The sequence below is a fragment of the Bos grunniens genome, chromosome 18, assembly GCF_055505025.1.
Source record: "Bos grunniens cultivar Pamir isolate PY7600 chromosome 18, Bosgru_T2T1.0, whole genome shotgun sequence".
In the NCBI taxonomy this organism is placed as follows: Eukaryota; Metazoa; Chordata; class Mammalia; order Artiodactyla; family Bovidae; genus Bos; species Bos grunniens.
Window position 1 is genome coordinate 20,968,136 of NC_141182.1, and position 24,154 is coordinate 20,992,289.

The 24,154-nt window shown below is 41.8% G+C and overlaps 1 long non-coding RNA gene across 5 annotated transcripts in view; it reads right to left on the reverse strand.

Annotated features, from left to right (window-relative positions):
- Positions 1 to 24,154, reverse strand: part of LOC147353209 (uncharacterized) — a 159,477-nt gene that overhangs the window by 92,401 nt on the left and 42,922 nt on the right. For all 5 annotated transcript variants that reach the window (XR_015145457.1, XR_015145458.1, XR_015145454.1 and 2 more), the window contains exons 3-4: positions 9,073 to 9,291; positions 7,149 to 7,393 (exon numbers count right to left, since the gene is read on the reverse strand). This is a non-coding gene — a long non-coding RNA (uncharacterized LOC147353209). The remainder of the gene's footprint in view (positions 1 to 7,148; positions 7,394 to 9,072; positions 9,292 to 24,154) is intronic.

Consider the following 24,154-nt stretch of genomic DNA (forward strand, 5'->3'; position numbering starts at 1 on the left):
CCAATGAGTTGGCTCTTAACATCAGGTGGCCAAAGTATTGAAGTCTGCGTTTTAATACACTGTCTAGGTTTATTATAGCTTTTCTTTCAAGGAGCAAACTTCTTTTAATTTCGTGGCTGCAGTCACCATCCACAGTAATTCTGAAGTCCAAAAAAATAAAATCTGTCACTGTTTGCACTTTTTCCCAATCTATTTGACATGAAGTGATGGAACCAAATGCCATGATCTTAGTTTTTTGAATGTTGAGTTTTAAACCAGCTTTTTGACTCTTCTCTTTCACATTCAGAAGAGGCTCTACTCAAACTCTTCCAGAGAACTGAAGAGGAAGGTAAACTCCCAAACTCATTTTATGAGGCCACCATCACCCTAATACCAAAACCAGACAAAGATGTCACAAAAAAAGAAAACTACAGGCCAATATCACTGATGAACATAAATGCAAAAATCCTCAACAAAATTCTAGCAATCAGAATCCAACAACATATTAAAAAGATCATACATCATGACCAAGTGTGCTTTATCCTAGGGATGCAAGATTCTTCAATATTCACAAATCAATCAATGTGATACACCACATTAACAAATTGAAAGATAAAAACCATATGATTATCTCAATAGATGCAGAGAAAGCCTTTGACAAAATTCAACACCCATTCTGATAAAATCTCTCCAGAAAGCAGGCATAGAAGGAACATACCTCAACAAAATAAAAGCCATATATGATAAACCCACAGCAAACATTATCTTCAATGTGAAAAATTGAAAGTATTTCCCCTAAAGTCAGGAACAAGACAAGGGTTCCCATTCTCACCACTACTATTCAACATAGTTATGGAAGTTTTAGCCACAGCAATCAGAGAAGAAAAAGAAATAAAAGGAATCCAGATTGTAAAAGAAGTAGAACTCTGTTTGCAGATGACATGATCCTCTACACAGAAAACCCTAAAGACACCACCAGAAAATTACTAGAGCTAATCAATGGATATAGTAAAGTTGCAGGATATAAAATTAATACACAGAAATCCCTTGCATTTCTATACACTAACAATGAGAAAACAGAAAGAGAAATTAAGGAAACAATCCCATTCACCATTGTGACAAAAAGAATAAAATACTTAGGAATATATCTACCTAAAGAAACAAAAGATCTATATATAGAACACTGATTAAAGAAATCAAAGATGACACAAATAGATGGAGAAATAGACCATGTTCATGGATCCAAAGAACCAATACAGTGAAAATGAGTATATTACCCAAAACAATCTACAGATTTAATACAATCCCTATCAAGCTACCAATGGTATTTTTCACAGAATTAGAAAAAATAATTTCACAATTTGTATGGAAATACAAAAAACCTCAAATAGCCAAAGCAATCTTGAGAAAGAAGAACGGAACTAGAGGAATCAACCTGCCTGACTTCAGACTACACTACAAAGCTACAGTCATCAAGACAGTATGGTACTGGCACAAAGACAGAAATACAGATCAATGGAATAAAATAGAAAGCCCAGAGAAATCCGCACACCTATGGACACCTTATCTTTGAAAAAGGAGGCAAAAATATACAATGGAGGAAAGACAATCTCTTTAACAAGTGGTGTTGGGAAAACTGGTCAACCACCTGTAAAAGAATGAAACTAGAACACTTTCTAACACCCTACACAAAAATAAACTCAAAATGTAATAAAGATCTAAATTTAAGACCAGACACTATAAAACTCCAAGAGGAAAACATAGGCAAAACACTCTCTGACATAAACCACAGCAAAATCCTCTATGACCCACATCCCAGAGTAATGGAAATAAAAACAAAAATTTAAAAATGGGACCTAGCCAGGACATGGAAGCAACCTAGATGTCCATCAGTAGATGAATGGATAAGAAAGCTGTGGTACATATACACAATGGAGTATTACTCAGCCATTAAAAAGAATACATTTGAATCAGTTCTAATGAGGTGGATGAAACTGGAGCCTATTATACAGAGTGAAGTAAGCCAGAAAGAAAAACACCAATACAGTATACTAACACATGCATATGGAATTTATAAAGATGGTAACAATAACCCTGTATACGAGACAGCAAAACAGACACTGATGTATAGAACAGTCTTTTGGACTCTGTGGGAGAGAGAGAGGGTGGGATGATTTGGCAGAATGGCATTGAAATATGTATAATATCATATATGAAACGAGTCGCCAGTCCAGGTTCGATGCACGATACTGGATGCTTGGGGCTGGTGCACTGGGACGACCCAGAGGGATGGTATGAGGAGGGAGGAGGGAGGAGGGTTCAGGATGGGGAACACATGTATACCTGTGGCAGATTCATTTTGATATATGGCAAAACCAATACAATACTGTAAAGTTAAATAAAATAAAATTTAAAAATAAAAATTAAAAAAATAAAATAAAAATGGGACCTAATTAAACTTAAAAGCTTTTGCACAACGAAGGAAACTATAAGCAAGGTGAAAAGACAGCCTTCAGAATGGGAGAAAATAATAGCAGATGAAACAACTGACAAAGAATTAATCTCAAAAATACACAAGCAGCTCAATATCAGAAACATAAATGACCCAATTAAAAAATGGGCCAAAGAACTAAACAGACACTTCTCCAAAGACATACAGATGACTAACAAACATATGAAAAGATGCTCAGCATCAGTCATTATCAGAGAAATGCAAATCAAAACCACAATGAGGTATCATCTCACGCCAGTCAGAATGGCTGCTATCAAAAAGTCTACAAACAATAAATACTGGAGAGGGTGTGGAGAAAAAGAAACCCGCTTACGCTGTTGGTAGGAATGCAAAATAGTACAGCCACTATGGAGAACAGTGTGGAGATTTCTTAAAAAAACTGAAAATTGAACTGCCATATGACCCAGCAATCCCACTGCTGAGCATACACACTGAGGAAACCAGAATTGAAAGAGACACATGTACCCCAGTGTTCATCACAGCACTGTTTACAAACACTAGGACATGGAAGCAAGCTAGATGTCTACTGGCAGATGAATGGATAAGAAAGTTGTGGTACATATACACAACAGAATATCACTCAGCTATTAGAAAGAATGCATTTGAATCAGTTCTAATCAAGTGGGTGAAACTGAAGCCTATTATACAGAATGAAGTAAAGCAGAAAGAAAAACCAATATAGTATATTAACACATATATATGGAATTTAGAAAGATGGTAATGATGACCCTATATGTGAGACAGCAAAAGAGACACAGATATAAAGAACAGACTTTTGGACTCTGTGGGAGAAGAGGAGGGTGGGACAATTTGAGAGAATAGCATTGAAACATGTATATTACCATATGCGAAATAGATGACCCGTCCAAGTTTGATGCATGAAACAGGGCACTCAAAGCCGGAACACTGGGACAACCCAGAGGGATGGGATGGGGAGGGAGGTGGCAGGGGGTACAGGGATGGGAGACACATGCATACCTGTGGCTGATTCATGTCAATGTACAGCAAAAACCACCACAATATTGTAAAGTAATTAACCTCCAATTAAAATTAATCAATTATTTTTTTAAAAAAAGAAATACAGAACAGACTTGTGGTTGCCAAGGGTGAGAGGGAGTGGGGGCAGGGAATGATTGAGAGTTTGGGATTAGCAGATACAAACTATTATACAAACTATTATCCTTGTTGGATAAACAACAAGGTCCTACTGTATAGCATTATATTCAATACCCTATGATAAACCATAATAGAAACAAATGTGAAAAGAATGTATGTATGTATAACTGAATCACTGTGTTGTACAGCAGAAATTAACACAACATTGTAAATCAACTATGCTTAAATAAAATATTAAAAAACAAACAAAAAAAAAAGAGTTTCTTTAGTTCCTCTTCATTTTCTGCCATTAGAGTGCTGTCATGTGCATATCTGAGGTTGTTGATATTTCTCCCAGCAGTCTTGATTCCAGCTTGTGAGTCATCCAGCCCAGCATTTGGCATGATGTGCTCTGCATATAAGGTAAATCAGCAGGGTGACAATATACAGCCTTAGTGTACTCCTTTCCCAATTTTGAACGAGTCCATTGCTCCATATCCAGTTCTAACTGTTGCTTCTTGTCCTGCAGAAAGATTTCTCAGGAGACAGGTAAGGTGGTCTGGTATTCCCATCTCTAAGAATTTTTCACAGTTTGTTGTATTCCACACAGTCAAGGCTTTTTAGCATAGTCAATGAAGCAGAAGTAGATGATTTCCTGGAATTCTATTGCTTTTTCTACCATCCAGTGGATCCTGGCAATTTGATCTCTGGTTCCTCTGCCTTTTCTAAAACCAGCTTGAACATCTGTAAGTTCTTGGTTCACGTACTGTTGAAACCCAGCTTGAAGAATTTTGAGCATTACTTTGCTAGCATGTGAAATGAGTGCAATTGTACAGTAGTTTGAACATTCTGTGGCATTGCCTTTCTTTGGGATTGGAATGAAAACTGACATCTTCCAGTTCTGCGGCCACTGTTGAGTTTTCCAAATTTGCTGACATATTGAGTGTAGCACTTTAACAGCATCATCTTTTAGGATGGGAAATAGCTCAGCTGGAATCCTATCACCTCCACTAGCTTTGTTTGCAGCAATGCTTTCTAAGCCCCACTTGACTTCACACTCCAGGATGTCTGGCTTTAGGTGAGTGACCACACCATCATGGTCATTATCTTAATGACCTATTTTGTATAGTTCTCCTGTGTATTCTTGTCACCTCTTCTTAGTCTTTTCTGAGGAGGAGGGTAGTAGCTACCATTTATTGAATGCATATTATGTGGTTGATTCAATGTTAAGTGAGTTACACATGCCACGCTCTGCAGTTGTTATAAAAATCCTATGCCTAAGTATTATTGTTGCTGGTGTGTTTCCCTTTTTAAAAAAACTAAACCTGGGAATGGTGAAACCTGAGTATGGCATGTTGTTTGGTCCACAGTATTGTATCAATCACAATGACATTGATATGTCATGACATCATTGATATCAATACCAAATTTCTTGGTATTGATCATGTCCTTTTGAATCTGAGATAATATTGGGAGAAGCTGGGTGAAGAATGCAAAAGAATTTTGAACTATTCTTACAACCTCTTATGGGTGTAAAATTATTTCAAAATAAAAACACTTTTTAAAAATAAAGAATAATCCTGGGACACAGGGTGATTATACAGCTTGTCCAGATCACAAAGTTTGTATATGAAGAGATCAATTTGAACCCATGTTCTTCTGGTTCTAAAGCCCAGGTCTTAAGGGCTGCAGTCCATGTTCCTGTCTTCTCCGGTTTTCCTTTCAGGTAACATGAGCCCTTTAGTACCATGTTGTTCTCCTTACACTGGTCACTGGGAAGCTCGGGGTTAAGTGGTGCCAAACTGCAGCATAATTGGAATGCCTATTTCATTTCTCTTAGGTCTATTTCCTTCCAGCATTTATCTAACTTGGTCTTTCACAGACTCATTTTTTTCACTTTTTTTGTCTTTTAGCAAACTAGCTAAATCTTTTTGGAAAAGATTCCAGGTTATAAATAAAGTTAAGAATCTTTCTCCTCAAGTTTTAAGAATATTCTTACCCTTGATTTTCTGAAACCAGAGATTACTTGGTACCACTCAGTTAGCATCTCTGAGTCCAGATCCTAAATCAGGGAGGCACTCGAAGCAAGAGATGAGATAGAAAACAATGGCTTCAGGTTGCAAAGGTAAGAGGCCTTTCTTATCTTCATTTTATTTTCTGAAAATTAAATACTTGGCAGGGTTTTCCTTGAGCTAATTACCATCCCTTCTTAACATTTTAAGTAACTGCTCATTTAGAGTAGTGAATGATTGCTCTGAGATTAGAGTATAGGGAAAATCTTTCTGTTGGGAATAATCCATTTATGCGGCTGTTTGTTTGAAGCAGAGATAAACAGAGATTTTTTTTTTTTTTCTTCTTGACATGCCAGGCATAAGAGAGAACAGGGTGATTAATGAAACTCTGCTTTTTGCCAATAAATTTCTGACTTCAGATACAAGCTCATAGTTGTTGAGTTTTCTGGGGATTTTTTTTCTTTCTTTCTTTCCTTTTAACCCAAAGGAAAAAGAAAATGGCACCACTCAGATTCTAGAGCCCATTTAAATCTGTTACACTGCGGACTATTTTCGGTTCTTAAAATGGTTTAGGTAATTTTTCATTGGCTCTACTGGGAATGCCACTTTGTGCTCTGTTATTTATAATCTGCAGAAATTAATTATGCTGCTAATTAACAGCTTGCAAACAAATTATTGCTCAAGGAGTTATTTATTCAGTTATGAAAGCACAACTTTAGGCTTCTATGTAGATTCTTTCTGACAGCTCTTTTATATCTTGCTTTTGTTTCTGAATTTTTCTGCTTCTAAGGTTCAGCAAAGGTCTGCTTGCAAGGGATGACAATTAGTCAGGATCTGGGTAGCCAGGAACTGGGTCAGCTGCTCTACTTGGGGGGAGGAAAAGGCAGGAGGGTTGCAGAGCCTGCTTAGTATGCACTCTGGAATTGATAAAGACATTCCTTATGTGAGTGGTGGCTCTTGCAACAACCACCACAAGGTTTCACATGCCCATTTTTGCACCTCCAAGACTCTTAGGAGAGCCCTGGAGGGCAGTGCTGACATCATACATGGAGGAAAGCAGGAATGTAAACACATGCCATGTGTTTATCATTGGTAACACTACCATTCTCTATGCCCATGCTCATGGCAGACAGCAAAATGGATCACCGACCTACTTCAACCTCTGAAAATTTTTCAACATGGTCTTCCAGGTAGGCATTGCCAACTGTTGGTATCCTGGTAGGAGTTAAAGGGTTTGCCAAATTAAGCGGTTTGATATTCCCAACTCATGTAAACAACTTTCCATGGCTAACCAAGCTGTGGGACTGGACAATGGGATGGAAGAAACTGTACAGAAGAAACCTCTTTTTCCCTTGGCAAGACCTCAGAGGGGCACTCAGGACACAATCTGACTCTAATTGACCCTACCTGCCCAAGGAGACACCTAAGAACTGCCCCCAGGCAAAGTCACAAAGCATCAGCTCTGTATGAAGGGCCACGTTGGACAGTTCCTGCAGGAGCAAGGAGTTCATCACAGAAAGAAAACAGAACACTGGCAGGGTTTGGAGTACCTGCTTCTGATTCTTTGTATTCCATTCAGTAGCTGTGAGATCCTTAGTGAGTCTCTTTCTCTTTCTGTTCCTTAGGTGTTCATCTGCCAAATGAAGATGGTGCACAGGGTCTCTGAGATCCTTCTAGCTCTGGGTGTCTGATGTTCCAGTGCTGCTGTGAGTATCAGATACACATGAAGATTCCCATGGTCAGGTCTATTCCAATTAGAAAAATCAAGATGCCAAAGCAACTCACTAAACCATTCCTGCAGTCAGATAAGAGGAGCAGAGATGGGTTTCAGGATCACACTGAAGAACGTTGAAGAAAATAATATGAGAAAAACAAGTGTGAAAGTCACCATGTTCGCATTCGATAGCTGGCACACTCCAAGCAACATTTATCCCTAAGTTCAAAGGAATCAAAACCACCTTGTGGCTCTGGAGACATTCATATCCCCAGGCTCCTTTCAGTACTTCAACACCCCTAGAAGCTCCTCTTCCTCTGTCTTAACTCACCAACCCACCTCTCACATATTCCAGAGCTCAAAGCCTAGTCCATTTTCAGCAAATGCAATCACTTTCTTTAAGCCCCTGTTTTTAAGGCTAAGAAATAAGAACCTACATTTATCTCATCAGAGAAGTCAAGTCACAAGCCCAAGTTCTACAGCCCAGAAGTAGCAAAGCTAGGCTTTGATATCATGACTTATGATCATTGGTCCTGCACTGTCCCACACCACTGCGTTCCCTGTCATGTCTTTACTTAGTGATCAACTTCAGGAAACTGAGAAGTCAATTTCAGGCCAATCCAAGGAGGCACCCATGAAGCTCCCTTTCTCAGAACCCCCTCCAAGCAGTAAAAACTTTGTCTGAGGACTTTTTAGCCTTTGAGGGAGGCTAAGTGCAGCAAAGGACAGAACATGGGCTGAATTTGAATTCTGGCTAGCCCTAACCTGATTAACTTTCTGACATTGGACAAGTTTCTGAGAATGCTTTGAGCTTCAATCTTTTCATCTGAAAAAGGGCCACAATAAACCCTTACCATGCCCAAAGACATGTACAAAGATGTTCATCACAGCCTGGTTTACCATTGTAAATATAGCAAAGAACTGACGATAATCCATCAGTAGGAAAATAAACAAAGAGATTGATCTTTAGTCATAAAATGGAATACTTTACAGTCAAAATGAATGAATTAGATATGCCTGTATTAAGGTGAACAAATTTCAAAAACTAAGAGTGAGTAAATGGCTGGGAAGTATGTAATACAAAACATAGTGTATATTCCATATTTTTATGTTTGTATGCCGATGTACTAAGAAATAAAAATATACTTGGGAGTGACACTCAACAACCTCAGAATATTGTTTCCTCTGCAGAGGGAAGAAGGGAAGGCCTGTGAGTAGAAACTTCTGTTTCTGCTATGAGTACTACATGATTGCCTTTAGGTCTAGTACTTGTTTCTAGAAAAATTTCAGCAATTTGGGGCTTTCCACACTGCATCCTATTTTAGGTATACTATGGACGTTCAATATTTAAGGGAACCTTGAATAATCCCTGCTTTAACAAAGAATCCTTCTGTTAAGCAGTCAATGTCTAATTTTTGTCTATCAACTAGAGTAAAGTTTGAAGCTGCTTTCTAAAAGATGCTCATTCATTTAACAAAGATTAGTTAAGGTCATCGCTCTGCCAGTCACTGTGCTAGGTTGCTAGGTAGGCGTATACAGAATTAAGCAAAATAAACATGGATCCTGAGAGTTTGCAGCATGGAGAAAACTAAAGATGTAAACAAACTAAATTCTGTGTAAGACATGAACAGTGCTAAATTCTGTGTAAGACATGAACAGTGTGTTATGATAAGAAATACTGAAGAAGTGGCAGAGTGTTTCAGTCATCTATGAGGTGTAAAAACCAATTCAAAATTCAGTGTCCTAAAATAACAACTTACCATTTCTCACAATTCTGTTGACTGATTAGAAGGTTCTTCTGCTTCCCATGGTATTGGCTGGGGTGCAGAGCTGCCTGAAAGGTTCAAAATCGCCTCATTCCCCTGGCTGTAGAGGTGCTGGCTGGGAGCCCAACTGGTGACTGGTGCGGAGTTCTCATAAGTCTTTCCACAAACCTTCTAGAACTTCATCCACATGGTGGCTGGCTTTCAAGCAGTGTTCTGAGTAGAAGAGAGGAAAACTTCAGATATCTTAAGGTCCAGCCCCCAAATTACACAGGGTCACTTCTGTTCCATTCTGTTGGTCAAAACAAGTCATAAGATTATTCCAGATTCAAGAGTAGAGAAGTCTGACTCTATTTCCAAAAAAAACTGATTTTTTTTTTTAGAAAATTTTTAAAACATCAGTGCTGGCGGTCAGGGACAAACTGTGCTGCTTTCAGGCACCTCTGAAAAGCATGAGGGGGGTCCTCGCAACCCCCGATCCATCACCGTCACTCCCAGGGCCCCTACGAGGGACCTGAGAGAAGCAGGAACACAAGACGCATGCCCGTCATGTACGCAGAGAGGACAACTGCGGGGAGGAGGCCTTGGGTCCCACGAGGCAAGAGGCGCGCCTCCCTGACCGTCTCCACCCAAGGAGAGCTGCTTACCGGAAGCACCTCTGCAGTGGGGACCCCAGGGGTTCGCTGGGCACAGAAGACGATGCCACCGCCGGGCCTCGGGCACCTGAATGAACTGCCCGGAGCTCTCCAGGAGCATAGTCCAGGGGCTTTGCCGAGCGCAGCACTGCAGCAGGAAGTCCCCACCGCTATTCCCGCCCAGCTGAGCGAGAGGCCCTCTCGCCAGATAGCAAGGAGATCGCGCGAGAGCTTGTGCTGCACAGAGGACCAGGACCCTCCCGTGCTGCGAGGTAGTGGGTGAGACATACATACGGGGTCTGACCTGAGGCTGCACCCCAGCCTTCCACGCACTACAGGCCACCTACAGGCAGCGAGGGGAGGCGAGAGTCTCGCAGAGGGAACCAGAAGAGCAGCTGTGTTTGCCATGATCTTCCATCCCTTGTCTGGTGTAGCTTAGGCCTGGGCCTAGCCGAGAATGACATCACTACATCCATCTGCCCCTACTTCTTTTTTTTTTTTTTTAATTTTTAAAACTTTTTACTTTTTTTTTAATTAAAGTATAGTTGATTTACAATGTTGTGTTAGATTCAGTTTTTCGTCAAAGTGATTCAGTTATACATAGATATAGATCTGTATTTTTATTTTATTTTTTAATTGAAGGATAATTGCTTTACTGAATTTTGTTGTTTTCTGTTAAACCTCAACATGAATCAGCCATAGGTATACATATACATCACCTCTCTTGTGAAACTCCCTCCCATCTCCCTCCCCATCCCACCCCTCTAGGTTGATACAGACCCTGTTTGAGTTTCCTGAGACATACAGCAAACTCCCCCCCTCCCCTGGTGTGGAAGGAAGATTCCACAAGTGGTTTGTTGGGGCATTAAGTGAGATTGAAACAAACACCCAAAAACGAGAAACCAAAGATGAACCCCAGACAAATGACAGTTACAAAATCAGGCAAATGATATTTAAATTAATGGAATATACACATATACATATACACCCATAAGCAAAATCAAAACACTCCAACTAAAATACAGTAGATTGACCGGGCAAACAAAGGAAATAAAAAATTTTATCTACCAGTTAAGAACAAAACTAACTGAAGCACAAACTGGAAAACAAAACTAAAGCAAAGTGCCAAGTGGGGAATAAAGCAATGAAAGCAAAACTAACAAATATGTTGAGAGGAAAGGAAAGAAAGAAAGAAAGGATACGCAAAGTTATATAGAGGTAGATTAAGAAGGTTTATATACATTAAAGATTAACTGCAAGGGGAAAAGAACAGTAGGAAAAGCAAACAAAGGAATAAACGTAGAAAAAAATAATAATAGGTTTAAAAATTAAAATTAAAAAAAGAGAAAAGATAGAAAAAAAAAAAAAAGGGAAGAAGAAAGAAAAAAAAAGGAAAACTCCACAGAACTGCAAAAGCCCAATGTATAGGCAGAGGTTTATAACAACAATAAAAAATGTTACTTAGAAAAAAAACAAAAACCTCAAAAGCTTAATTAAATTTCATAGTGCCAATAAAATCAACAACTACAAGGCGGTGGGGGGGGGCGGGGAAAAAGAAAGTAAAAAAAAAAAAATCCAAAAGAATTTACAGAACAAGTCAAAACATAAGAATAAGAAATACTTTTCTTGAGTCACTGCTGTCAGAGTCCTTTCCCTCTTTGAAAGTCACACTCCACACCTCACCTCCCTAGGATGCCCTCTAACACTGTGCTGGTCTCTGGACCTGCTGTGGGGGCAGCTCAGATTCTAATCTGTTCCTACTCCTGTGTGTTCTTGCCTCCAATGTCCATAGCTATCAGAACTAGTGCATTTTCTTTTGTGGGAGCTTTCAATGTCCTTTTGTGTACTCCATAGACACAGAGTCTGCCTAGTTGGTTGTGTGAATTTAATCTGCAGCTTGTACAACTGGTGGGAAGGTTTTGGGTCTTCTTCCTTAGCCACACTGCCCCTGGGTTTCATCTATGGTTTTATTTCCACCTCTGCATGTGGGTCATCCACTGGGATTTGCTCCTGAGGCTTCCCTGGAGGACTTGGGTCTGCCCCAATGAAAGCCAGGGGTGGAGGTGGTGCAGCTGCTTGGGTCACAGGGGTTCTGGCAGCACCAGGTACTCAGGGGAGTTGGTGTCTAGGGCAGCAGGAAATATGTGCTCTAGAAGGGTATGGCAACCAGTATTTGCCAATATGCTCCAGTATTCTTGCCTGGAGAACCCCCCTGACAGAGAAGCCTGGCAGGCCACAGTCCACAGGGTCGCAAAGAGTCAGACACGACTGAAGTGACCCTGCACACAGACGCAAGACTTTTTTTGCCTGTAGTGGCTCTGCCCCAGTGAGGACTGAGCATGGAGGTGGTGCAGCTGCTTGGCTTGCAGGGACCCTGGCAGTGCCAAGTGTACACGGACACGGACTGCCTCTGCCACAGTAGTTATGGCCCTACCAGAGTCTTTTTTCAAGCCTCTTGTAGCTGGCGATCAGAAAGCCTCTTTGGCCAGTCTTTCTCCATAGCTCCGCCCATTCAGGCACTTAGAGGGCTCCTTGCCTGGGGTCCTTCTCTGTTGTTCGCCGCATCAGGCACTTAAAGAGGCACCCTAAGTAGTGTCTTACTCTATAGTTTGGGCATCAGTCACTTAAAGGAGCACCTTAGGTGGGGTCCTACTCTGTAGTTCAGTTTGTCAGGTGTTTGATGGGCCAGCATCTCTATTGTTCAGCTGCCGATGTCGGCACATGGGGAGAGAGAGGCTATGGTGATGGCTCCACCCGCTACGCATGACTCAGCAGTATAGCCTTGCTTCCATGGCTGCCTGGCTTTCCTCCACAGGCATTTCCCACCACAATCTCCTCCCTCACATCCCCTTGATCCCTCTCTGTACTTAACAGCAGCCCACGCCCTGGGATTGCTCCACAATCCCTAAACTCCAGCTCCCAGCCACTGCACCTGCTAGGGGACCTGCATCCCTGTCTGGGGTATACATGGCTGCGGCAAGGACTGTCTGATTCTCATTCCATTTCAGCTACCACAGATCAGCTGTTTCACTCTCAGCCTTAAATGTTTGTCCTCTGACTCAGACAACTGCCCCGATATGGGGATCGGACCCCTGCTTCAGTTCTGCCACCTGCCCACGGCTCATCCAGTCCTACGAACACTCCTGTTTTTCCCGCTAGTTCCTTCATCCCACCTAGTTTTACATGGTTCTATGTGTTTTTCCCGCTGGTCAGGTACTCCTGTTTGCTCTCAGCTGGTGGTCTGCATGCACTTGTGTGTCTGTAGGTGTATTCCTGGTGTATCCATAGAGAGATGTACTCCACGTCCACCTAGTCTTCCACCATCTTGTTTCCATTGTTTTCTTTCTTTCTTTTTTTTTTTAGGTTATTTCCCCTTATAAAAGTGAAAGTGCTAGTGGCTGAGTCCTGTCGGTCTCCTTGCAACCCAAGGCACCGAAGCCCACCATGCTCCTTTGTCCATGGAATTCTCTAGGCAAGAATACTGGAGTGGGTTACTATTCCCTTCTCCAGGGCATCTTCCCCCCCAGGGATGAAACCCAGGTCTTGTGCATTGGAGGCAGAGTCTTTACCATCTAAGCCACCTGAGTAGTCCCATATACATTTTTTTTTTCAGGTTCTTTCCCTTTATAGGTTGTTACAAAATATTAAGTTGAGTTCCCTTTGCTATACAGTAGGTCCTCACTGGTTGTCTCTTTTGTAGGTAGGAGCGTGTATATGTTAATCCCAAACTCCTAATTTATCCCTGACCCTCTGACTCTACTTCTTGATGGGAGGATTGGCGAACAATTGACCACCTTGTTCAGTCCACCAAGCAGAAACAGGAATTGACTACAGTTGAGGAACTGCTGTGTACCATGTTTTTTTCACAAACATTCACTGAGCTTATCATCAAAGCAAAGTCTCTAAGAAGTCTTATGGTAAAGAACATGATTTCACTTACTGTTAAAAAAAAAAAAGTATCTTTTATTTATTTATGTCTGTACACATTTTTCATTTATATTAACCCAAGTGTCTTTCAAGGTAAGTTGACCATAGGTACTTTTTTTATTCAGAGAATTCCTGTAACTAGCATCTTTGCATTCAGTTTGGGAAATAAGCGTTCTAAAAATGAAGTCGATTTTTATAGATTAGAGTTGCCTAATGCAGAGTCCAAAATGACATGTATCTCATGTTCTTTGGAGAAAAAGTTCTTCCGTGTAAATCAGAAAAATTAATAAACACTCTGACACAGCCTGCATGACACAGCCCAGGCCTGAGATTGGGGAGGCCGGGGGGGCTCTGTCCAGGAGAGAGTGAAGGAGAGGGATCTGGGTTCTGTCACCTACTCAGGCCTCCCTAGACCTTCAGCAGTTTCCTAATTCCTCCGGTCTAGGAATGACAAACTCTGGAATTTAAATTTGCGTCTAGAATAAAAATCTACAAGGAAAATGCCATCAACCTATATAATACTACAACCACCTGGATAATTATTAGAGATGAACTGCTGTGAATTACATGAAAGACCAAAAAACCCCTCTTGAACACAATCCAGCCTCCAGCAGACAAGCTGTGATGTTCGGCAGCCTTGGCGGTTGTGTTACAATTGAATTACAAGGAGAAAACAGCTCTGTGCTGATTTCATAATTATCATGATCTACTATTATGATCCATCACCAACAGAGCAGTTGGTGAAGCAGCAATAAATCACCATTATTTATATTGCAACAAATCACAAGGAAGTATCATTGAGAATCATAATTCACATTCACTTCAGATCATAATTACCCACATATGACTGTCTAGGTATGTCATGAAGGAAGCATGGAAAAAAATCATAAACCACACTGTCTTGGAGACTTGGCTTCCCTTTTTAAGATGTGCAAGGAAAGAAAAGACAAATCTTGCTATTTGTTCCCCCCAATTATCTATCCTGGCCCTTCTCAGATCACACCAAAAGTGGGCTAAGTTGTAGGGTCCACCTTTAGGGTGAACACTAGCCAAATTTACAAACTTCTGGCTTGACACATGTCCTGGGACATGCTTTAGGCAAGATTAAGGTTTCAGACAGAAATTGGATTTAGATAAGCCATGCCACTTTTTTTTTTTTTTTTTTTTTTTTTGCCATGTACCAAGATTCTAGGATCAGTACGAGTACTATGCTCTTCCTATTGGGATCTGAGGCAAAGAAATAAACAGTGTTACTGGTCCTGTCTTTCTTTAAAATTATGATATTTTTGCTCATCATGGATTGCTTATATTCATTTTAATTTTTTAAACTCTTCCATGAAAAACATTATTTATCTCAATGACTGGGTTTTCTGCCTTTCTCTTAAATTCTGCACCCTAGAAGAATGCCTCAGGTCCTCATTCTAATCCCAGTCTGTAATTTTCTCAGTTACCTCATGGGGTAGATACAATTATTTACATTTTAGGGATGAGAAACTAAGTCTCAGTAACTTGGTCAAGTTATATTCTGGATGGGTTTGAAATTTCACTGAGAGGGAGAATAAGTTATGTACTTCTTTTATTTTCTTCTCTCATCTTACATGATGTCATTGAATAAGGAAGCCGAGTTAGATTGGGTTCTAATTCAAAGGCAGAGACCTGCAGCAACAACTTACCATAACAGAAAGGAGAGTGGACTTCTTGTTAGGGAACCATTGAATGAAACCTGCCTGCCTTGACCAGTCACACTAATAACCACTTGCATAAGGAATTCTGGTGCTGCTGCCAAAAACTAACCAGAAGAATTCGGGAGGGGCCGAATGCAGAGAGGAGATGCCAGTCAGCCTCCCAGAAACCTTCACTCTTGAATCCATCTTGGCTGAGAGATGCATGTGCCACCAGGAAAGACCTTGAGTCAGACCAGATATGAGCACAAGCAAGCTGATTGGCCAAAGACAACCAGAAAGCTAACCCCATTCCCTTAAAACCTAAGACTGCAAGCCACATGGCAGGCAGTTTCTCCTGGGTTGTCTTACCCTGCTGCTCTTCACCCCAGCACCCCTTTTCAGTAGTCTTTGGCTTTCATCAGTATGTGTGTCTCCTCAGACAATTCCTTTCCAAGTGTTAGACAAGAGCCCCTCTCTGGGGTCCCCCTTCCAGAGACATTCTGTGCAGCCCACTTCCTTATTCCCTTGAGAGCAAGGACTCTTAACAAAGAGCCTACAGGGGTCAGCGGGGTTTACAGGGTCCACAAACTCCCTCAAAATCATATGAAATTTGTGTGTGTATACATGTATGCTCTAGACAGAGGATCTATAGGTGTTATCATACTCTTAAAAGAATTTGATCCCCCCAAAATTCAGAACCACTGCCTTATGACAGCTGGGGTAACTTTTAGTGTAAAGTCTTACAGTAAGTGATCCAGACACAACGTGTTAATTATACTTCTATCACAATCAAAGAGGCTCCATCAAAGTAGCATGCAGGTATTGGTACCAAAGGTCCAACAGAAAGTTTTACATCACACTGTCCCTCTCCAGAAGCTTGAAGTGTGTTAGTTGATCAGTTGTATCCAGTTGTTTACCACCCCATGGCCTGTAGCCCACCAGGCTCCACTGCCCATGGAATTCTCTAGGCAAGAATACTGGAGTGGGTAGCCCTTCCTGATTCAGGGATTGAACCGAGGTCTCCTGCATTGCAGGTGGATTCTTTACCATATGAGCCACTAGGGAAGTCTCTAAAAATGATGAGACCACAGTAACTAAAATCTTTATTGGGTACTGCTGCTGCTGCTAAGTCACTTCAGTCATGTGCGATTCTGTGTGACCCCATAGATGGCAGCCCACCAGGCTCCCCTGTCCCTGGGATTCTCCAGGCAAGAACACTGGAGTGGGTTGCCATTTCCTTTTCCAATGCAGGATAGTGAAAAGTAAAAGTGAAGTTGCTCAGTCGTGTCTGACTCTTAGCGACCCCATGGACTGCAGCCTACCAGGCTCCTCCGTCCATGGGATTTTCCAGGCAAGAAATGGTAAGTGCTTTAAGTGAATAATTCATTTAGTCCTCACAGGGATCAACAAAGGGAGGATGCAATTCACTCCCTCTTCCTCATCAGTGAAAGGGAATTGAAACCACTTTGGGGGAAAAAATGGGGGAAAAGAGTCCACTCCTATAGAAACCTCATTTGGAAATAAAGAAACAGTAAGGTGATTGCCCTCTGTTCCTTATTCCTTCCTATTGCCACCCCTAAGCATCCACATCAGTAGAGAAGAACTGCAAAACCATGGGTCAAACATAAGGAGGCTGGTACCAAGTTAGATGCACAATTCAACCCCTCTGCTCCACCCTGGGCCTAAGTATTAGGTTCTCCAAAACATTTTACACAAAACCCAAACTGAACAAACATTTTTGTCAACCCAAAATTTTCCTGGTTTATGAAGCAAAGGAACCAGCAAATACCCTTGATCAGGACAAAAATAACTTGTAAAAGTAGAAGAGAGCAGGACCTATGGGGCCTTCCCAAACAGACCCCTCCTCCATGTCCTCTGCTTTAGCTCCTCTCTGAAGCACCTAAGATAATAGTATCTGATGCTTGTTTCTCAATTCTTTCAGATGCTAAAACCATCACCAAATGGAAGAAATATACTACTTGAACACCAGGAACAGTAGCCCCCAGACCTAAGGAGGGATGATATTAACCCTGTGACACCACCTGGTTATCTCACCATAAACCAATCAGAATTATGCATGAGCTGACCACATATCCTGGACCACCCTTCCTTCACTTTGCCTTTCAAAATGCTTTGCTATCTGGATGGGAGAGGAGTTTGGGGGAGAAGGGATACCTGTATATGTGTGGCTGAGTTCCTTTGCTGTTCACCTGAAACTATCACAACATTGTTAATCGGCTATACCCCAATATAAGGTAAAAAGCTTTTTTTTTTTCTTTCCATCCTTTATTTTTTTTAATTTTTAAACTTTACAATATTGTACTGGTTTTGCCAAATATCGAAATGAATCCACCACAGGTATACATGTGTTCCCCATCCTGAACCCTCCTCCCTCCTCCCTCCCCATACCATCCCTCTGGGTTGTCCCAGTGCACCAGCCCCAAGCATCCAGTATCGTGCATTGAACCTGGACTGGCAACTCGTTCCATATATGATATTATACGTATTTCAATGCCATTCTCCCAAATCATCCCAACCTCTCCCTCTCCCACAGAGTCCAAAAGACTGTTCTATACATCAGTGTCTGTTTTGCTGTCTCGTATACAGGGTTATTGTTAAGAAATGCTTTGCTGACACCCTTCCCAGAGTAACAAACCCCCATTCTCCTTGTACTGTTGTCTTACAATAGAGCTGCTCTTTCCTTCACCACAACCTGGCGTCAGCAGATTGGCTTTACTGCTCATGGAGGAGTGGACCCAAGTAGTTGGGTAACAAACGTTTCCTTGACACAAACTCAAGTGTGCTTTCCCTATGAATATAAGGGCCGTTTGTGCATGTATGTGTACACACACACACACGCCTCCCTTCTGGGATAGGAGCATCCTCCAGCCCCTGGAAATTCACTCTCACTATAGCCCATCTTTTCTAGTATCTGAACCCTCCCAGAGTAATCATTCTCACTACCTTGCAGATAGTGCCAAGACCTTACCAGCCCATTCAAAAGTAGCATCTCAGTCCCCCATCTCTCTTGTACATAGCAAGACTTCCAGCTAACACTGGGCATTGCACAGTCACAAGTGAATCCAGTTCATGTTCCTGACCATTGATCCACCATCAATTTTTTCCAAGCCCCAGGCATGTGATTATCTGCAAAGCTGACTTACAAGATAAAATCCCCAGGCCTCTCCCCTCCCCCTCCTCCTCCAACAAGCAGACATTGATTTTACACAGAATGTGCGTGGCTTTGATGGTGTTATTGCAATCAACATGAAAAATACCACCGCAGTGCTTATCCGGATGTCTCAGTTGTTTTGCCTCATAGCACAAGTGATTGTTTAAAGAGGCTTGACACTGTTGGAGTCTTTTGTTTTATGGATTTTGCAAAGCATTGCTCTTTGTCTCCTGGGCTGGCAGAGGAGAAAGCTCTTTTTTCAAGGCAATGGGCAGTGCTTTTAGAAAATAGGATCCAAGGTGGGAGCTGATTCTATAATTCCTTTAAGCGCCTGCATTTAGGCAGCCATGGTTCCACAGGAGAGACTGCACCTAACTTGTCCATGCTTGTAACTTGCTTCCTCTGGCCAAGTTGAGGCAGGAGATAGATGGGCCCCCAGAGCAAAAAGCTGGACTTCATTCTCTGTTGACAGATACTCCAATAAGAGTATGGCAGGACAATCAAGGGAGGAGGTGAGGCCCTGCCCAGATATGATATAAAAGACCACATATTCTTCATTCTCAAGTCAGGAGACTTCCCCAACTACACATGGGCAGAAAAGCTCTTTGGAGGTTTAAAAAGGAGGGTGCACCACCCCATAGAAAATGATGTTAACTACCCATAGGCCTCTTCGGTAGAATCCATCTTGGTTAAAAGATGCATCTGTACACATGGGAGGATCCTGAGATAAACCAAATACGTACTTAGAACCAGGCAAACAAGATGATTGGCCAAAGGACACTGGAGAGAAATGCCCCATAAAAGGGTCTCAAACCACCATGAGGGCACAAATCTCTCTCTGAGCCCATCCGTGTGTCTATCCACATATACTGTACTGACTTTCCTCCTAATGAATGCTTTACTTGCTTCACCACTTTCCATATCTATGTGGAAATTTATTTCTACACAGCTGACGGGCCAGGGCCTTGTCACTGGCCATTGGTTCCTGATTGTCTAGAGGCTAGGATTCTGCTCTTTCACCACCTCAACCCAACCTCAATCTCTGACTGGGAACCAAAAGCCCTGCTTCAAGTTGCTACAGGCCAAAGCCACCCAAAATCATGTTCACCCCTGATCCTTATCGCCATCTGTTTTCCATGATGTTCTACATTCTTATTTCAGGCAGATCCTCAGTAACTAAATGGATTTGCTCCCTCTCTTTTACTTCCCTACATCTCTCTTTCCCCCATGTCATTGCTGAGCGATTATCTGACTGATCTGATCCAAAAAAAAAAAGTCAAGAAAGAAACTTGGAACACACACTGTACCCCTCCCACACAAGCCAAAGATCCAGACACCCACCCCCAATCTCCTCTCTCCCCCCAGCTGTAACAACACAGCCGTCTGCACCCAGTGCGCCCACCTCTCCCATCAGAATGAGAGGGAGGCCCTCCAAAAGGCTGGACTCTTCCACATGTTTGCCCTATCTACCTGTGGTATATTGTCTAATTCAGTGCTGAGTTTTGATTACGTTGTAAATCAAAGTGTGGATTAGGATTTAGTTGGATAATTATGAGACTGGGTATGTGAAAGCGATTGATAAATTCTCAAGCAGGTTAACTAAACCTGGGCATTACTGACATTTTGGACCTGATAACTGATTCCCTTGTTTGGGGGGAATGTCCTATACTTTGTAGGGTGTTTAGGAGCATCAAAAGTCTGCAGATATTGCCAAATAGCCCATGAATGGCAAAGTCACCCCAGTTGAGAACCACCGTCCTAGCGCATCACAGGATTACAAGACCAACCTTAACACAAGTTCATGAAGAGGTGATAACCTAGGACAAAGAGAACTGCTGAATTTAAATTTAGGCTCACTCACTCATCATGCCTTTTCCTACCTCTAATCTCCTTGGCACCCTCTACCAAACCGACACAATGATATCATGTCGAAATCACTGACCTGTCTCCTGAGGGTCAGCATGAAGCTGTACATTTCTGTTGGCCCATCAAATCTCCTGGCTCTAAATTTAACTGTTGAATTTGTTAGATAATGCTTATACCCTAGTTGGGGTTCTCTGCTTATTAAAGTATATAAAACAAAACTGGGCAGTGCTTGATGACACCCTTAAAGAAAGGGATCTAAGCTCAGAGTTAGGGCAAGTGGGTTTGGGGTCCAGGTCATCTGGGAGCCACTGAGCAACTCCCCTGCCTTCTTTGGCTGCCTTGTTTGACTTTCTTTCAGTAGAAGTGCAGAAAAAGAAGAGCTTGGACCCAATTAAGGATCTTCAAACTGTTGTATGCATTTCTAAAGTTTAATAAAGGTATTATTGCAGGAACCCCCTTGGGAGAAAATGTGAGATGAGGAGTGCTAGGCTGCCATTCAAATGCTGAGTCAGTAAGATCAATTTTCTTCTTATCTATTCTTCATACTGGACTTCCAGGTTACATTTCCTTCCTGAGAGAACGTTTCAGCATCTTGTGTGTGTGTGTGTGTTTAAAAGAAATAATTCAATGGCACTTGTCAAGTCACAGTAAGGAAGACTTCAGTCAAAGGGTGCGGAGGCTATCTCAGTAGTTATAACCACAGGCATGGGATTTCGCAAAGGGCAGAGAGATTACACTCAACTCTGAATATAGCATAGGCAAGAGGAAATTTATGGGCAAGTTCTTGCGGTCAGTGGATGGAAAATTACTAAGAGAAAATAACAGGGGTAAAGGGGGGTTCCATCTAAATCCAGCTAACACAACTCTTGCTGAAAACTGGCCAGGTTGGTCAGATATTACCTGGAGGTGGGCGGTAAAGAATGAGGAATCCGATCAGATATCAAAGGTGATCAGATATTGAGAACAGGGGATTCTGATTAAATTGCATTATCAGTATTCTTGCTAAAACTGGATTTTACCAAAAAAAAAAAATGGACTGATAGGCCTGGGAGAAGATTCAGGAGTCTGACTACAGTTTGGTCAAGTAATCTTTATCAGTATGTATAAGTGTTATTGGGGATTCCCAGGTGGTGCTAGTGGTAAAGAACCCACCAGCCGATGCAGGTCAAACCCAAGAGACTTGGGTTTGACCCTTGGATCTGGAGTATCCCCTGGAGGAGGGCATGGCAACCCACTCCAGTATTCTTGCCTGGAGAATTCCATTCACAGAGGATCCTGGAATCCATGGGGTCTCAAAGAGTCAGAAACAACTGAAGCAATTTAGCAGGCAGGGAGGCATAACTGTTATTAAAATTTTTAAATCTCTAGGTTAGATAATATAAACGAATCCTTCAGGTTCTAGGATTCTAGAAAAACTCTTAATATAGACATAATTTTGTGTACAAAAATACTTGAATAGCCACTAAAGGCAGACTTAAAGAGACCAAGAATTTGAGGCAGAGCAAGGGTAGGGGTTTCCTCTACCTTTCTAAGTTCTCAGCTGGGGTCCCTATAACAAAATACAGATTAACAAGAGAAAAATATACAAATGTACTTAAAGTAAGTTTTATGCAACTCAGGAGTTTTCCTAAGGAAATGAATACCCAACGAACAGTCAAGGAGTATTTTTATACCAGGTCTGATAAAGAATGAAACAGTTGTGGGAGAAAGTGACAGGACAAAATGGGATAGGAGGTCATCCAGGCAAATGGAGGAAGCTTAAGCTTATCAAGGCCTGTTTATTTGGATTCCTGATGGTGTCCTTCCACTTCCAGAGATAAAGGTGCTCCTATGGGAGATGGGAGGACTCCTCTCATCTGAGGGTCTTAGGATCTGCGTCCAGGGAAGACCAGAAAGTCCTTCCTGCCCCTCCCATTTCCCAAATTCCTTCCGTTTAAAATACTAGTTTTGCCACAGGGCTATATCTTGGCATAGAGTGTTCTGAAGCCTATCAACCCATTCCTCCTTCATTTCACTGATACAGCATAACTGCGATGGGAAAGGACCAAAAATAGAGTACAAGTAAGTCCTCTACACACAAACGTTAAGCCTCGAACTTTTAAAGACGCACAGGAGCATTCACATATCCAGCCATGTAAATTAGTTCACCTGTCTGGCATACATTGTCTCATCCGTGCGTCCTCTGCAGATGGCTGTGCAGCTTGCCCTTCGTCTCCTGTTGCTGACGATCCTTCATCTCTCCCATCTCCCACCCCTCTCCCTCCTCCAGTCAGTAACTCTTCTTGCCTGTTCGTTCAGTGCCCGCCCCTGTACACCAGCTGTTGTGCTGTACTACTGCACTTTTCAAGGTACTGTGCAGTAAGGTTGGCTTCCCTTGTGGCTTAGACACCACTGCCTGCACTGTAGGAGACCCAGGTTTCATCCCTGGGTCAGGAAGATCCCCCAGAGAAGGAAATGGCAACCCACTCCAGTGTTCTTGCCTGGAGAATCCCATGGACAGAGGAGCCTGGCGGGCTACAGTCCATGGGGTCCCAAAGAGTGGGACACGACTGAATGACTAACACTTGCACTATTTTCACACAGTAAGGCTAAAAATGTTTTCTTTTTTTCATGTGTTTCTTTGTAGTTTAAGTATTATTTGTGTTGAAAGAATTATAAACCTGTTATAGTACAATACTGTATAGATGAATGTGTCACATGGGTACCTGGGCTAATTTTGTTGGACTTAATAAATTGGACTTAACGAACACACTCCTGGAACAGAACTTTCTAGTATCTAGGAAACTTACTGTACATTGAGAAGAGCCTGAATTTAAAGGATATATGAGATGGTAGCAAAGGAAAGGAGTGGGTTTGAAGTTGGGGTTTAATCATCTCTTCTCTCCTCAACCATCACCTTCTCTGGCCCAACTCCTTGCCTCTGTGCTCAGGACTTGAATGCAACCCAGATCTACCAGCGCAGGCAACCACTTCAGCCTCTCCCAGCCCCTCTGAGCCTCTGCAGGGGACTGACTGGAGCCCTCTGACTTATTTCTGAAGCCTGAACCTTTGACAGCAGGCCAGTCTGGCAGCCCAGCTCTGCAAAGTTTGCCCTGAGCCCCACATTCCTCCTGTTTTATTAATACTGCACAGAACGAGAAGAACCAGCCTGAGTGGCAGCTACAAAGACACTCGTCTCCTAAAATGTGATATTTGATCACAGGAGGATTTTGCGGTGGGATAGTTTATAATCCTAAATTTAAATCCTTCCTGAATTTCAGACGTTCCAGTATCAAAAATCCTTTTAGGATTTTTCAAAGTGTGTAATCTGTTTAGAAATTAAAAAAAAAAAAAAACCTCTCTGGCCCATTCTTTCTCCAAAAATAGGCTTGCTACATTTTTAACTTCCTTTAAAAGAAAGAAAGAAATGCCTTTTAAAAAAAATTAAATTTCTTGTTTATTTCACTTCAGGGGCAACTGTTTCTAAGACATCCAAAGAAATATTCTTACTAAAATAAAGTGAGATTTTTTTTCCAGTGACTGCAAATGAACCCAGAAGAAACATTTATTTTAAAAGGGATTAAGGAGGGAGAGAAAGGAGAAGCTGTGTTAAGGAAAAGAATTAGAAATACACAAGAAAGGAAAAAAAAAAACTGTTTTCTCTTTCTGCCATACCTCAAGCAACCTTAGGAGAAAACAGGCAAGTTTGCCTATTATAATTTAAATGAGAGGGTGGAGAATAAGTATTCCCTTGAGAGCAGAAGAAGGTGAATGATTGGGAGGGAGGAGGAAGTGGGGAGGGCAGAGAAGGAAGTCAAAGGAGGAAGACTCAAAGG